The sequence below is a fragment of the Equus przewalskii genome, chromosome 17, assembly GCF_037783145.1.
Source record: "Equus przewalskii isolate Varuska chromosome 17, EquPr2, whole genome shotgun sequence".
NCBI classification, from domain to species: Eukaryota; Metazoa; Chordata; class Mammalia; order Perissodactyla; family Equidae; genus Equus; species Equus przewalskii.
In genome coordinates this window covers 56,691,048-56,706,039 of record NC_091847.1, presented here as the reverse complement: position 1 = coordinate 56,706,039, position 14,992 = coordinate 56,691,048, and the positions used below count along the sequence as shown (strand labels likewise).

Below are 14,992 nucleotides of genomic sequence, written 5' to 3'. Positions count from 1 at the left end.
TTTACATGTTCAGGAGGATGAGATTTGAGGTGGGCGGGTGGGGGCCTAGGTTACATGTGTCTAGACTGAAATCTCCTCGTGGGAGTCATGATGCTTTTGTTTGTTTAAAACAGGTTTTTGCTTCTCTTCGAACACGACAGTACACACAGGTATTCAAAGTGTTTGGTTTGAACATTTACTGGACTGATAAAAGATGCAGTTACAAAAGACTGCTATGACTGATGATTTTTTAAGTTCTCTAAAATTTTTCAGCATTTGGCTTATCTATTAGGGAAATTGGCTTTTTTCATTGAAGTTATGCAAGAATTTATTCTGTGTGTCAAACTCAAGTTTTACAGTGAAAATTCTACCAAAATCCTTAAGTGCTAAGCACAAGAGGTGACCTGAATTGCATAGGATGGTTTCTTCCTTTAAAACAAATAAACGAAATGGTATAGTCAATAACTGACACATACTTTGGGGTTATCTTCACTGTAACTGTAGACTTATTATGGTTTCTCCCAGCCCTGAGGACAGTTTGGAGCAGAATTTTTGTGAACATATAACCTCAGTTCTAGCAGGGCACAGCTTCCATCGTAGTTTATGGTTCACATTTGTGGCTCTGATGTGCATAAATGTAAAGACATAGATATTCTTTCCATCATTATCTTTGTGTTGCAGGCATAAGGAGTTTAAGAAATGAATTTTTAATATATATTTTGTTATATAAAAATGCATCATAGAAAATTTCAAAGCTATAAGAAAAATAAAATAAAAGTGAGTCTTTCAACCCAAAGATAACCATTATTAATATTTTTATGCATTCCCTTTCAATCTTTCCATACACAGCCCTAGAAACACAGCATTAGTCATGCTTTTTTTTTTCCACTTACAGCTTTATCATAAATAGTTTTCAACATAAGCTAATATCCGTTAGCTGCAAAATACATCATTATACGGATGAATTCATAGTGCAGGATTGCACATTTTGATTATATGTAGAAGCTAAACCATATGAATATCCAAGTAAATATAAAAAAGGATGCAAACTCCTGATAAACACCATTATGTTCCAGACAAGTTGACTGCTTCCTGTCAGGGTCCTGAGCCACTAAGGGACCAGTTGCAGATCTCACGCAGAAGCTAAGCATTACCCTATGAACTCAATAAGCAGTTTTCAACCTGAAATGGTTTTGGAAACCGAGACAGAGAAACCTATTTCTCTATATCACCCTTAAGAATACATTTATTTTCTAAAAAAAGGTATTCGTTTGCTTTGCTGAGAGTTCCTGTTTTGTTACTTCCCATAAAACATTCTTTACGGTGTAAGATTTTCTTCCCAAACTATGGGCTTGCCTAGGGAGCCCTCGATCTCAATGCCATCTTTAGAGATTACCAAAATATTGAGTAACTATTTAGATGGGATCAACCAAATAGAGATAAATACTTAAACACAACTTGTTGATGAAAAGATTTTTAAAACGCTTTCCGTAAATTTGGGATATGAGTTAATCCAATGGCAAGATAACTGGTTATTCAAGGCAGCAGGGGTCCCTGAATCATATGGGTTGAGAGAGAGCCCATCAGTGTAAATGCAGGGGATAACGTGGCATTCTGTACGGGGGTGATCCAGGATGACTTTCCAGAAGAATGTGGTTTCAGCAGATGGATTGGGTATGAGCAGTTGGTTAGGAGAGGGTGGTTGTTCCGGAATAGGGCAAAATAATGATCAAGACTAGTTTGTCTGTTACAAGAGTTAAAGGTCTTAGCAGTGTTTAACCCAAAGAAGAGAGACTAAGGGAGGTTGTCTCAGAGGTAACACTTATCCACAGCCACTCCATAGGAAAGAAATGCTAACAATGCCTGGTCATTACAAGGAAGTAAACTTCCAAAGGTTGGAAATAGAAGAGATTCCTGAGGCCATGGAAAGTGGACCTCGGTGACCTCAAAACTCTCTTTAACCTTCAGATCCGATACAGAAGACGGGATTTAGATTACAATATCAGTTATGCTTGTTATATTTAAAGCAGCATGAGTGTAAAAACCCCTTTTTGGAGCTGGTCAAAAGGAGTGGGACTAGCCTGGGAAAATAACAACATTTCTTAAAAGTCGAGACGGTATCTTACTCAATTTGGTATTCTCAGCACCTGGGACAGTGCCTGGTATATAAAGGATGTTTGCTTCATGTCTGTTTATTAAGCCCTTTCAACTGTGAAGAAGAAAGAAATATCCTTTTGCTTTCTTTCTGTGATTCTCTGATGACTTTAGATCACCACTTAGCCTCCTTTAGCCTGTAAAAAGATATCCATCCATTATCTTTATTTCTTTATTTTAAAAAACTTTTGGCCCTCAGAATGGAGTTACGCAAACTCTTTAATTCATCATAGGCCTCTGGCTTGGCCACTCTCTTGGTTTATTTTATTATTTCTCCCTTCATTCTCTATCCACTCACATTCGCATTCTCACAGACACCCACTCTAATGAGTTCAATATGTGTCTTTAGACAAATTCCCATCCCTAAAATATCTACAGAGTTACATGTTTTCAGTTCACATAAATGGTACTAAGGCATAGATCTCATTGTGTTTTTTCCCTCCACTCTGTTTGCATCTAGTTTACACAGTTCTCTGTGTTCTTCATTACGGTAATTCCTAGATGCAGCGTAACTTTGGAAAGTCCTATTACATAAATATTCATGTTCTACATCTATCTCTCTTAATTCTAACTGCCTCCCATTTCTTTATCCCTTCCTACTACCTGGTCTTCTAGTTCACTGACTCTTCTATGCTCTCCTTCTGCTATTCGGCCCTCCTGCTGAGTTCTTCTTTCAGCTATTATATTTTTCATGCCCAATTTCTCATATGATTCTTTTTCATAACTGTTTTTTTCCTGTTTCATCTGTCTAAAGTCTTTCTTTATATCTTAAGGCATACTTTATTCATGTATTAAATTTTGGTCTGTCCAGTGTACTAATTCTGCTTCCTCTGATTTAGGTATTTCAGTGTGTTGCTTGTGCTCATCAGATGTTATTTTTTCCTGTAAGTTAATATTCTCTTGGCATATCAGCAACTTTGACTGGTGAGGTATGGGAGATATGACAGCCAGTGCTGTAACCTGTCCCCTTCTGGGTGAGTTGGGAGGGTGTCCCTGAGTGCAGAGAGATTCCGTTGTAATTAGGGCTAATCATTCCCAGTTTGCCCCCATACCTTGGGCACATACAAAGGAGGGGACTCCTTGAAGGACCTCCCACTGGTTGGGCTCTTGACTCTGCTTTGTTCCAGGACCCATTTCCCTGGATTATATTCCATCCAGCTCACATGGTGGAGAGTTGAAGAGGGCACACTGAGGAGCAGGTCAAGTTGCTTACCTCTCATTTATAGCTGTCCACCCGGTCAAATTCCCGTGCTGTCCAGATGTTGTTTCTCCCTTCTGGCTGGTACTGGGCTGGAGCTACTATTTTCTACCCTGAAAATGCATGTTGACAAGCAGTGACCAGGGAGGTGAGAAGAACAAGCATCTTACTTAGAAAGTTTTCCCTGGCGTGTCTCCTGCCTATGGCATCCAACCTTATTCTATTCCAGACAGCCCCTGACACAAGACCTAACTACCTTTTGGCTCCTCAAGAGTGGTTCTGTTTTCTGTATTACTCTCACTTTGTTGGCCTTTACAGGAAGGACCAGCTACATAATTTTGGGACTCAGTGCAAAATGTAGAGGTCTTTCTTAAAAAATTATTGAGGTTTCAATATAGCAACAGCAGAGCATTAAACCAAGCATGGGGCCCTTCTAAACACAAGGTCCTGTGTCATGACCCAGGTCACTTACCCATGAACTGTTTCTAGTTACAGTGTTAGGATTTCTGGAGGGACCTAGCAACCTTTGCAGGGTAGACATTTTCCTTAGCTATCTTTACTAACTTCTTCTCACCTGGATTAGCATGTTTTCTAAAAATAGATTGTAATGCTATAATGGGTTGTATCTACATGGAAAAAACAGGTTTGAATCCTTGCTCTGTCACCAACTTTGTAAACTTTGGTACACTTGACCTCTCTGGGCCTCACCTTACTCACCTGTAAGGAGGAGCTCTGAAAACTCAATTAGGAAATGTTTGTGAAAGCACCCACATTTTGGTAGCGGCTCCAAAAATTTGTTTCTTTTCCACCATATTGGAACACGGTGTAAATGTTCCGGTAGTTTTCATCTGTGGTTTTTCAACAATCTCATTCCTTGTTCTTGGAGAAGGAATCCAGTTTTCTATGTCTTTAAACAGGAAGCAGCATATTACATTTTGGACTTTTATTTGGGTTGGGTATGAGGCTAAGAAGGAGAAGTGTTCCTTTCAAAGGAGATTGAACATGGAAATAAGCCTCAAGCTGGGGATTCGTTAGTGAAACTCACATAAGTAATCTGGTAACATAGAGGAAGTAGGTGTTTCTGCTCCTCACGGCTAAATGGAACAGCAGGAGCTTTCTGTATTATTTGTTAGTCTACTCAGTAAGTTCCTTCTAAATAAACTTTGAAAATGCCTGTAATTCCTTACTGGAATACGTTCAAATAAGAAATATGGCAACATTCATATCTGTTAATAAATGTGATATCTTATTCAGAATGTGTCAAAATAATTGAACTAAAATATTTTTTAATACAAACTTTGACTATGAGTAATTATATTAAATTACACTTCTTTTCTAAATAGGAAAAATATTTTCCTTTTATGTATGTCACAAATAAAGAAATAGCAGACTAGATGATTATAAATCTCATTTTGGTTAAGAACCTTAAATACTCTTAGATTGTGTCATGTACCAACTTGATGCCCCAAGGCTTGAATTCAACCTTAGGAGTTCAGAGTTGGTTGTAAGACGTATTAAAATGATATGTAAATATACACTTCCTTATTATCTCCTTTGAGGAGGCATAATCATTCCTTCTTTCACACGTGAGAAATGACATTCATACAAGAACAGCCTTCAGAAACCAACCTGTACTTCTGTTGCGAGGAACACGTTTCCTCTTCTAATTTGGGTCCAGTGGTTAGAGCCTGCAAGTTAACTGACAGAGACAAGTTAACGGGAGTAAAGACAAGTTTTATTTTCACATGTGCACATGGGACCTCCCAATAATGGGAAACTGAGGAATAACCCAAAGTAAAATTGTGTGTGTATCAACTTAACCAAAAGAGGGGCTTTTAGGGCCTCAGTGGGAGAGCATGGAGGGTTCTACGGGGCCTTTTGATGCTAATGAAATGGGCAGTCTGTCATCTTCCTGGCTGGAAGTTTCCCTGTGGGAAGGTTTATGGCAGCTAAATTGGTACTTGCTGGTGCTAAGGGTCAGTCTTCTTTCAATCAGGAAACTCCCTGGGAAAAGTGTCACTAGCAGCTGTATTTTCAAAGGGCTTTTCTTGAGTTGAGCTAACCTTTCTTTCTGTGGTTTCTAATAGTTCAGATGTTTTCACTTTAAGTAATTTTCATACCACCATCATGGTGGGCTATTAATCCCCTCACTTCTATAGCTCCAACCCTTGGTTCGGCTCAGGCCCTCTGTAGTTGGTGCACACTGGAATCACCTGGGGGCTTTGAAAAAGTGCCCAAATTTGGATCTCATGCCCAGAGACTCTGTGTAGTTTGTTTGGGGCATCAGGATTAAAAAAAAAAAAAAATTGCCAATCTTAAAATGTTGGAGTTTTTATCAAACAAGAAATCCAGGGCTTGGCCCGGTGGCATAGTGGTTAAGCTTGCGTGCTCTGCTTTGGCGGCCCAAGGTTCACTGGTTCGGATCCTGGGCATGGACCTACACGCTGCTTATCAAGCTGTGCTGTGGCAGGCATCCCACATATAAAATAGAGGGAGATGGGCATGGATGTTAACTCAGGGCTAATCTTCCTGAGAAAAGAAATAAAAGAAAAGAAAAAAAGAAACCCAGATTTCCTGTTCCTTCTAAAAAGCTGGAAGATCTGGCAATATCTGGCTCACTTTTCCATATAGACATAGTGACGACTCCTGGCTGGAGACTAGTAATAGCTGTTTCTTTAGAAAAGGTATGTGCACTGCAATTTGCCACAATCTCCACCATTCCTCATTACCTACCTCCTGTCCCACCTTTGCTTCACTCATTCACACAATGTGCCTGGTCCCTGTAAGCATTTGAGTTTGAGACCCAACAGACAATGAGATACTATCCAAGTGGAGTAGTAGCTTAAACTGATTTCCATTTTAGAAGATTACCTTGAAAACAATGTGAACGATAAGAATGGGAGGAAATGATATTGAAAACAGGAAAGCCCCTTTGAAAACTACTGGCAGTTTGAATGAGAGTGACTCTAGGTGAGGCAAGATGTCTTTTGAGATGGAGCTTATAATTTTAAAGACTCAAAGGAGACTTATAGCCTTGTTGTTCAAGGTGAAACTCCCAGGCAGAAGCAGCGTCTGGAAGCTGTTAGAAACTCAGAATCTCTGACTCCACTTCCAAGCCTATTGGGTCAGAATCTGCATTTTAACAATTCCTCCAGAAGATTTGAATTGACGCTAAAGTTTAAAAGGCACTAACTTCGAGGTTTTTTCCATATATTTCATGTATGTCCATATTTTCCTTAATTTTCGTAGATGACTATATGTAGTTTATAAAGTCCTTGATTAACAATAATCTTTGAAGTTCTGGGAGAGAAGCAAACTGAAACTCGTGTATAGAAATCTCATCTTCAATGTTTTAATATAGTAGGATTCACATTCCTCAGCTTCAAGATTAAAACCATCTTCCATGATTCATCATCTAATCTGATTTTCCAAGTCATTGAAAATGTTTTCCCGTTGTTGCTGAGTGATTTCATAAATTGGATTTGTGATCTTGGCCTCAAGTTCCTTCAAATAATATTATTTGGAGGTCTTTAAAAAATACCAGTGCTTAGTTCCCACGGAAACTTTATTCAGAGGAAAAAGTAAAGTTTAAAGTTACAAAATATTTATAACTATGGGATAAGAAAGTAAAGCAGAATCTCTTGTAAGTTTATTTGAAAATTTAAATGCATAACTATCATCAATAGAACCACTACATGAAAGTGGCTCTTTCAAAATATGTTTATTGTTTTTTTTCCTGATTACATAATACATTCTCATTTTGGAAAAGTTAGAAAATACACAAAACTAAAGAAAATTAAAATCACTCATAGTGTGTGGGTGTGTATGGGAATGGGAAGGAAATATAAAACGTATGTAAAATTGAGTATCCCTAAACTGTGTGTGTGTGTGTGTATAGGTATAGATTACATGTGTGTGTGTTTATATACAAAATTGTGCATGCGTTGTTTCATAGTGTGATTTTTCCAATTAGCGTTACAGTCATGCATCACTTAACGACAGGGATTCCATCTGAGAAATGCATTGTTAGGTGATTTCGTCACTGTGTGGATATCGTAGAGTGCACTTACACAAACCTAGATGGTATAGGCTACTACACATGCAGTCTATATGGTACTAATCTTTGGGGACCACCATTGTATATGCAGTCCGTTGACTGAAACATCGTCATGCAGTGCATGACTGTATCTCATAAACATGTCTCCATTTGAATGCATATTTTAAATATATTTTTTAATGATTGCATGTTATTAAACCACGCAGATTTTCATAAACCATTTGAGGCAGCAATACATTGTATCTCCGAATATGGCAGTGGAGTGAATGGTACACGCTCATGGTCTGGAGTTAAATTCCAGCGTCCCTGCTTACTTGTGATGTGCTCTTGAGCAAATTTCTTGTATATCTAAACCTGGGTCTCCACTTTTATGAAAGAGGGAATAATTGCACGCAATTCATACAATTGTTGTGAGATTTAATTGCGTTCTCATACAACAGTACTTAGCACAATGCCTCACACAACACAAGTACGACGTAATGTGCACTTTTTTTTGTATGTTGGTAAAACAAACATGGCATAAAATTTACCTTTAGAGACATTTAGTGTATTCACAGTGATTCAATATCTAGTTCCAGAACATTTGCGTGAACCTAAAAGGGAACACTATATCCATTAAATAGTCAATTCATTCTTCTCTTCCCCTTCCCCCTGACAACCATTAATCTGCTTTCTGTCTCTGTGGGTTTACCTGTGGAAATACCTGGATATGTCATTTAAATGGAAACACATGTTAAGTGGCCTTTTGTGTCTGGTTACTTTCACTTGGCATGTTTTCAAGGTTCATCCATGTTGAAGCAGATGTTAGTACATCTTCCTTTTTATGGCTGAATAATATTCTATTGTATGAATATACCTCCTTTTGTTTATCCATCCATCAGTTGATGGATATTTGGGTTGTTTCCACCTTTTGGCTATTGTGAATAGTGCTGCTATGAAGATTCATGTAGAAGTTTTCGTTTGAACAACTCTTTTAAATTCTTTTGAGTATATACCTAGGAGTCAAATTGCTAGGTCATATGATATTCCTATGTTTATTTTATTGAAGAATCACTAATGTTTCCCACAGCAGCTGCATCATTTCATACTCCCACCAGCAATGTACAAGGGTTTCAATTTTTCCATACCCCCACCAAAATTATTTTCTGTTTTTATCTTGAAAAAAAAGTTTTTATAGCCATCCTACTGTGCGTGTGAAGTGCTACCTCGTGATTTTTTATTTGCTTTTCCCTAATAACTAAATAACTAGCGATGCTGAAGATCTTTTTGTGTACTAGTTGGCCGTTTCTATGTCTTCTTTGAAGAAAGGTCTTTTCAAGCCCTGTGCCCATAGTGTCCTTTGATGAACAAAAGTTTTTAATTTTGATGAAGTCCACTATACCTATTTTTAATTTTGTTGCTTGTGCTTTTGGTGTCATGTCTATGAAACCATTGCCAAATCCAAGGTCATGAAGATTTACCTCTATTTTTTTTTCTAAGAATTTTGTGGCATTAGCTCTTATATTTAGGTTTTTGAGTTAAATTTGGTATATGATGTTCAGTAAGGGTTAAACTGCCTTCTTTCACATATGGATATCCCGTTGTCCCAGCACAATTTGTTGAAGAGACTATTCTTTCCCCATTGAATGGTCTTGGCACCATTATCAAAAGTAATTAACCGCGCATGTATAGGTTTATTTTGGGACTCTCACTTCTATTCCATTGATCTATGTGTCTGTGCTTATACCAGTATCACACTGTTTTGATTACTGTAGCTTTTGTAGTAAGTTTTGAAAAACGAAAATGTGAGTTCTCTAACTTTGTTCTTTTCTAAGATTGTTTTGGCTATTCAGGCCCCTTGCAGTTCTACATATTAGGAATCACTTTTCTGTTTCTTCAAAAAAGGCCGTTGAGCTTCTGATAGGGATTGTATTGTATCTGTGGATGACTTGGGGAGTATTGTCATCTTAACAATGTTAAGTTTTCTGATCCATGATCACAGGATGCCTTTCTACTTATTAAGTCTTTAATTTTTGTCAACAATGTTTAAATGTTATAATTTTCAGTGTATGGGTCTTGTACCTCCTTGGTTAAACTTATTTCTAAGTATTTTATTCTTTTTGATGCTATTGTAAATGAAGCTGTTTTCTTGATTATTTTCAGATTATTCATTGCTAGTCTATAGAAACACAACTGATTTTTGTGTGTTGGTCCTGCAATTCTGCTGAATTAATTTATTAGCTCCAATAGTTTTTTGAGGATTCCTTAGAATTTTCTATACATAAGATCATATCATCTGCAAATTTCCCTTTCCATATGCTTTGCACATTTATTTCTTGCTCTTCAGTCTAATTATAAAAAGGCACTCTTTCAGTGTATTCTAGGCTAGAGCTTCTCAAACTTCAGTGTGCTAATGAATTACCTGGGGATCTTAAAATGCAGATTCTGATTCATCAGCTTGGAGGTGGGGCCTGAGTGTCTGCATTTCTAACAAGCTCCAATGTAATGTTGATGCTGTCAGTCTCTGGATCACCCTTTGAGTAACAAAGATTATGAAGAAAAGAATGGCAGAAGAATGAAAGAGAGTTTAAGTGATAGAATTGTAATATTGGGTCATTGTAAGAGTTCCAAAGATGTAAGTCTAAATAAAGCTTTGAGTCTCTTAAGGTGTGTGCAAAATTGTCTGAGCTTAGAACTTGATTTCTTTTTGTTGTTTGCATTTATTTCTAGGCCCATTACTCAAGTAATTGAAGATCAAAAGACAAACATTTCCATTTTCTTATTGTTACTTTTAAAATAGAAATAGCACGTATAGGAGGTATTTAGTACAAAAGGAACTACTTACAGGTCTCTTGGGTTGGTTGCGGGCGTTTAGCAGTACCCAGAGTTCACATAATCATAGTTTCTAAGTTATCCAAATATTTTCCAAGTATTTCACAAGCATGGTTGAGCTATTTTCTTCTCATTGCGACACATATTAACCTGTATAAAGAAGTGTCCATTCTGCTATTTGAACTTCCATTACATCCTCAAATTCCCTCACTGAAGATATGTGAAAAAATAGTAAAACCACTCTAAAAGGTATTGCTTCAGTAAATCAGTTCACATCATCTCTGATGATTATAAGGAAAATCCATAAAATGAAGCCGAGTTTGTTTCTTTTATAATGTTTCATCTAATTTAAAAAATAAACTGGGGTCTGAATCTGAAATGTCTCAAGGCAGAAATTTAGTGTGTCTCTAAACAGTAAAGACACCTGCGTTGGCGCATTTCAATTCCTCTGTCTTCACTTTACTGAATAATTTGTTTTACTTGTGTGATTTTTTAATGAACATCCCAATTAAAAGCAGATGTCATTTTTCACAGAACATAAATTAGAAACAATTTTATTGCTAACAGGCAAAGTATATATAAATAGTATTGAATTTGTCTGCAAGCATTGTGAAAATCTACAAGATGATGAGATCCTCACATTGGTAACCCTGCTCTAGCCTTAACTTGCGGGGTCATTTAAAGCTTTGTGAACCATGTGCTTTCATTTCCAAGGGAAATTTGATTTAAAACGTCCCTCGGAAATGTTTACGCCCTTCTAAGAAGGGGATGAGTTAAGAAAGCAAATAAAGAATATTGCACTCTATGATCACCAGGTTTAAAACTACCTGCTGTCACTTTGCTTCCAGAATCTTCACCAGCTCATTAAGTTTAAATGCTTAGAAAAAGTTTTTCCTTTTGTTTTTTCAGCTGTGACTTTTACAAAAATTCTTCATACGTATTCTTTTATTTTCTTTCTTTCCCCTTGTCTTCCTCCTCCTCCTTATTCTGTTTTCTGGTCATTTGTCAGCCCTTACGTAAAAGTTGCCAGAGAGCATGACTTTTTATAGTTACTAATATATAACTCAAGGTAATGTTATCATCATCACAAGTGAAATTGGGTCTACTTGAACAAGACACCTGAGAAGCCATCTTCTTATGACTTAACACAGGCATGCCCTAAATCCTTATGACTTTCCTGTGCTACTTCAGTATCCTTTTGGTGACATTCTATACCATGGCTTAGATTTCCTTGACATTCTGTTCTCCAAAGGCCTTCCCTTCAGCTTCCCACTCCTGATGCCACACTTGATTCCACAGCATCACCCCAAACTGCTCTCCTCACAGCCCCCTTCCCTTTCCCCTCGGCTTCCCTCCTCAGGCTGATCAGCAGGGACCAAGGCTGTTTGTGAGCAAACTCAATCATCCATTTTTTCTGTTTCTTCCTACTTTGGAAAGAAGATGAAACAATTAGCATAATTTTTCTGATTAGATCTATTTAAGAAGAAAATGATCTATTATCAGTTGGCCTTACAAATTCCTTTCTTTTTCATCTGTTAATTCTCTGCTCCGGTCTCCATAACAACCAGTCCAAAACTTTTGTGCTCTTTTTAAATTCTCAGCCGGGCTTTACCTAACCTCAGAGTGGCTGGGTCACGCATAGTGAAATGGCTTGACTCTTTTCTTCTCTCTCCTAGCTTTTTGTCTTTTTTTCACTTCTCTTCTCCCTTTTACTTCCAGTTCCTCTCTTTTCAAAATTTAAGGCTTCATCCACTGTTGTAAACCCCGCCTTTCCCATGTCGTCTTCATTTCATATCTCTCATCGTTCTTCGTGCCTCATTTTCAGTCACTCCTCTACTTCCTTCAATTGCATTTAAGTCTCTCACAAAATCCAAAACAAAAACATTGCAGCTCAACCCTTAAGACACTCTTCCCCCTTTTTTTTGACTACTGTTATGGGTTGAATTGTGTCCTCCATCGTTCCCATGCGGGAGTCCTAACCCCTAGTATCTCAGAACGTGATCTTATTTGGTAATAGAGTTATTGCAGATGTAATTAGTTAAAACGAGGTCATTAGGATGGACCTTAATCCAACATGATTTACAAAAGGGGAAATTTAAGCACAGAGGCAGGCACACGTAGAGGCAAGATGATATGAAGAGACCCAGGGAGAAGACGGTCATTCACAAGGTCAGGAGAGAGGCCCGGAATAGGTCCTTCCCTCACAGCCCTCAGAAGGAACCAACACTGTTGACACCTTGATTTCAGACTTCAGCCTCCAGAACTGAGGGGGAATAAAGCTCTGTTGTTCAGGCCACCACGTTCGTGATCGTTTGGTACAGTGGTCCTAGGAAACGAATACAAGTACTTCATTTCCTGCCTCCCTGGCCTCCCCACCCACAAATCCTTTATGCACTTGGACTCTCAGATGCCACTTTCTCTAGCTCTCCCATCTCTCTGATGGCTCCTGGCCCCTTCCAAATCTCTTTCAACGCCATCTCTTCCTCCATCCTCCCTTTGCATGTCATGCTTAATCTTTGGTTCATTTCTCTTCTCCTTTCATATATTCTTCACGTGGAGTTATCTAATCCCATCGTGACAGTATCACTTTTATCTTAATGATTTCTAGACTTTTTTTTTCAATCTCCAACCCATATATCTTTTCTCAACTCCAGGCTTCTTTTTAGAAATTACTGTGGAAGATTTACATGTAGATTTCTTCCAGTACTTCTAACTTAACTAAAATCATTACTTTCCCTTTCAAACCTTCCCCCATATTCTTTCTGGATTAAAGACATTGCAGTCCTTCAGCTACCCAGGCTAGAGACTTCAGAGTCACATTAGAGTCCTCATCCTTCCTCTCCCCTCACTTCAGATCACCTCTCAGCTTTAGTGAATTCTTACCTCATTATCTCCTTTTCGATTTCTCATCCCAGGCCCACCACTTTACTTTGGGTTCTCAAAATCTTTGGCTAAAACATTGCAATTAAGTTGTATAGTAATATGAATCTGAGCCTACAAACTACAATACTTGCATGAAATATTGCTTGTTTGTTTTTTAAATTCTTTTCTTGTTAATCAGTATAAGCCTGATTCTGAACCCTCATCCCCTGACTGGTGGAACATTCAATCTCCATCATTATTGGAGCTCCCTTTCCCCAGGGTTTTACAAGTGTTCCTGAGCCCCTACGGTAGCATAGCATTGGGGAAGCCACTCTACTCATCAGTCCACTCTGGTTCCCTCTGGAACAATCATCGTCTCAGCCTGTATGGAGACTGTAATTTCAGAGGCTCTGCTGCTCTGTGCCTGTTTGGGGCCCCAGGTTGGCCCAACTTTCAGTCTTCCAGGAGGGAACACATGGCCATCTCCAGGGAAGCCTTGCACTTCCTCATGACACTGTCCTGAGAGGACCATGCGCCTCCTCATGCCTCATCTCACAGCCAGCTTTTCTCTACTGCCGGATCTGGCCAGATCTCCCCGTCTTTTGATGGCCCTACCTTCATCTCCTTCTCCTTCACCACATATATCAAAGTGTCATCAATGGACTTAATCATTTTACAAAAGACAGGAGGGGAAATGACTTGCAGGTAACTTCTGCTTTGGGTCTTAATATAAATTCATTAAAGCAAAAGGGACACAGAATATACTGATTATCTTCTTGAAACAGAGAAGATAGGACAATATAGGAAAAAGACAATAAATCTTCCTGCCTCATTCCTGAGTGGCATCTGGGCCTTTGGTCTTTCCATTTTACAGTTAATCCTTGATGACGTCATCAAGGTTACTTTTGGACAAGCTGAGACTAGGCCATTTTTCTCTTAAGCATCTCCTGAAATTCCCTTTGGGTACAGAATAAAGTACAAATTCTTTATTGTGGCCTTAAAAGTCCTCCATGATCTGTCCTTTGCCTGCCTGCTCCACCTGTAAGTCTTTCTGAATCCAAGCTTCCTTGGACCATTGATCATTCCCATGCCTGCCACATACATTCTCACCTCTGAGTCTTGATTTATTCTGTCCCCTCATCTTAGAATTTCTTTTCCCTTATTTACAGGCATAGCCTGAGGTCATAATTTGGTTACCAAAGAGGGAAAAGATTAGAATGAAAATAGAGTGTGCTGTCAAAGTGAAATCAGGGTAAAGTGTTAGCACTGAGTCAGAAAAGCTAAGCAGAGACAGAAGCTGTACACAATTTCGTCTGTAATTCAACACTGGGCCCAACAGAAACTGACCAAGATGCAAGACAGAGAGAGTAGCATACACATTTAGGATGTCTGCACAATATTTTGAAGTCAGTACTTTGGGCAGACAGGGTCTATCTAAAGCTCCCTGTCTCCCCTCCAGCCTAGAGGCTGAACCTATGTAGGTCTTAGTCAGATGACCTTGGGGCTCAGTGCAGGTCAAGATTCTTTCTCTGGGAAGCTTCTTGATCCCTCCAGCACTTGCCTTTCCCTTCTTTTTCTCAGAGTACTGCCTACTACTCTATTAAAGCATCTTTTCCATCCTTCGTGGTGATTCAGTCATTCACATGTCGGATTTCCCCACAGCTGTGAATTTCTCAAAAACAGGGGCCATGGCTTATTCATTTCTGGATGTCCTGTGGCACCCAGTAGACGGGTCTGGGACTTAGGAGTTAAACACAGCTAATGTTTTCTGGGTCAATGGATAACTCCACTGAGAAGGAAGCTGGCAGGAGAATGTTGCCCTGAGTCACATGGTGGACTTCTAAATTGCTGTTGTTTAAAAAGTGACTTTCAGCTTGGCTGGGAAATCAGGAGTCTGTCTGTTGCATGATTATCATCTCAAGACTATGGAT

General features: G+C 38.7%; 1 protein-coding gene across 12 annotated transcripts in view; it reads left to right on the top strand.

The window, feature by feature from the left end:
- Positions 1-14,992, top strand: part of CCDC141 (coiled-coil domain containing 141) — a 181,578-nt gene that overhangs the window by 77,898 nt on the left and 88,688 nt on the right. The window lies entirely within an intron of this gene.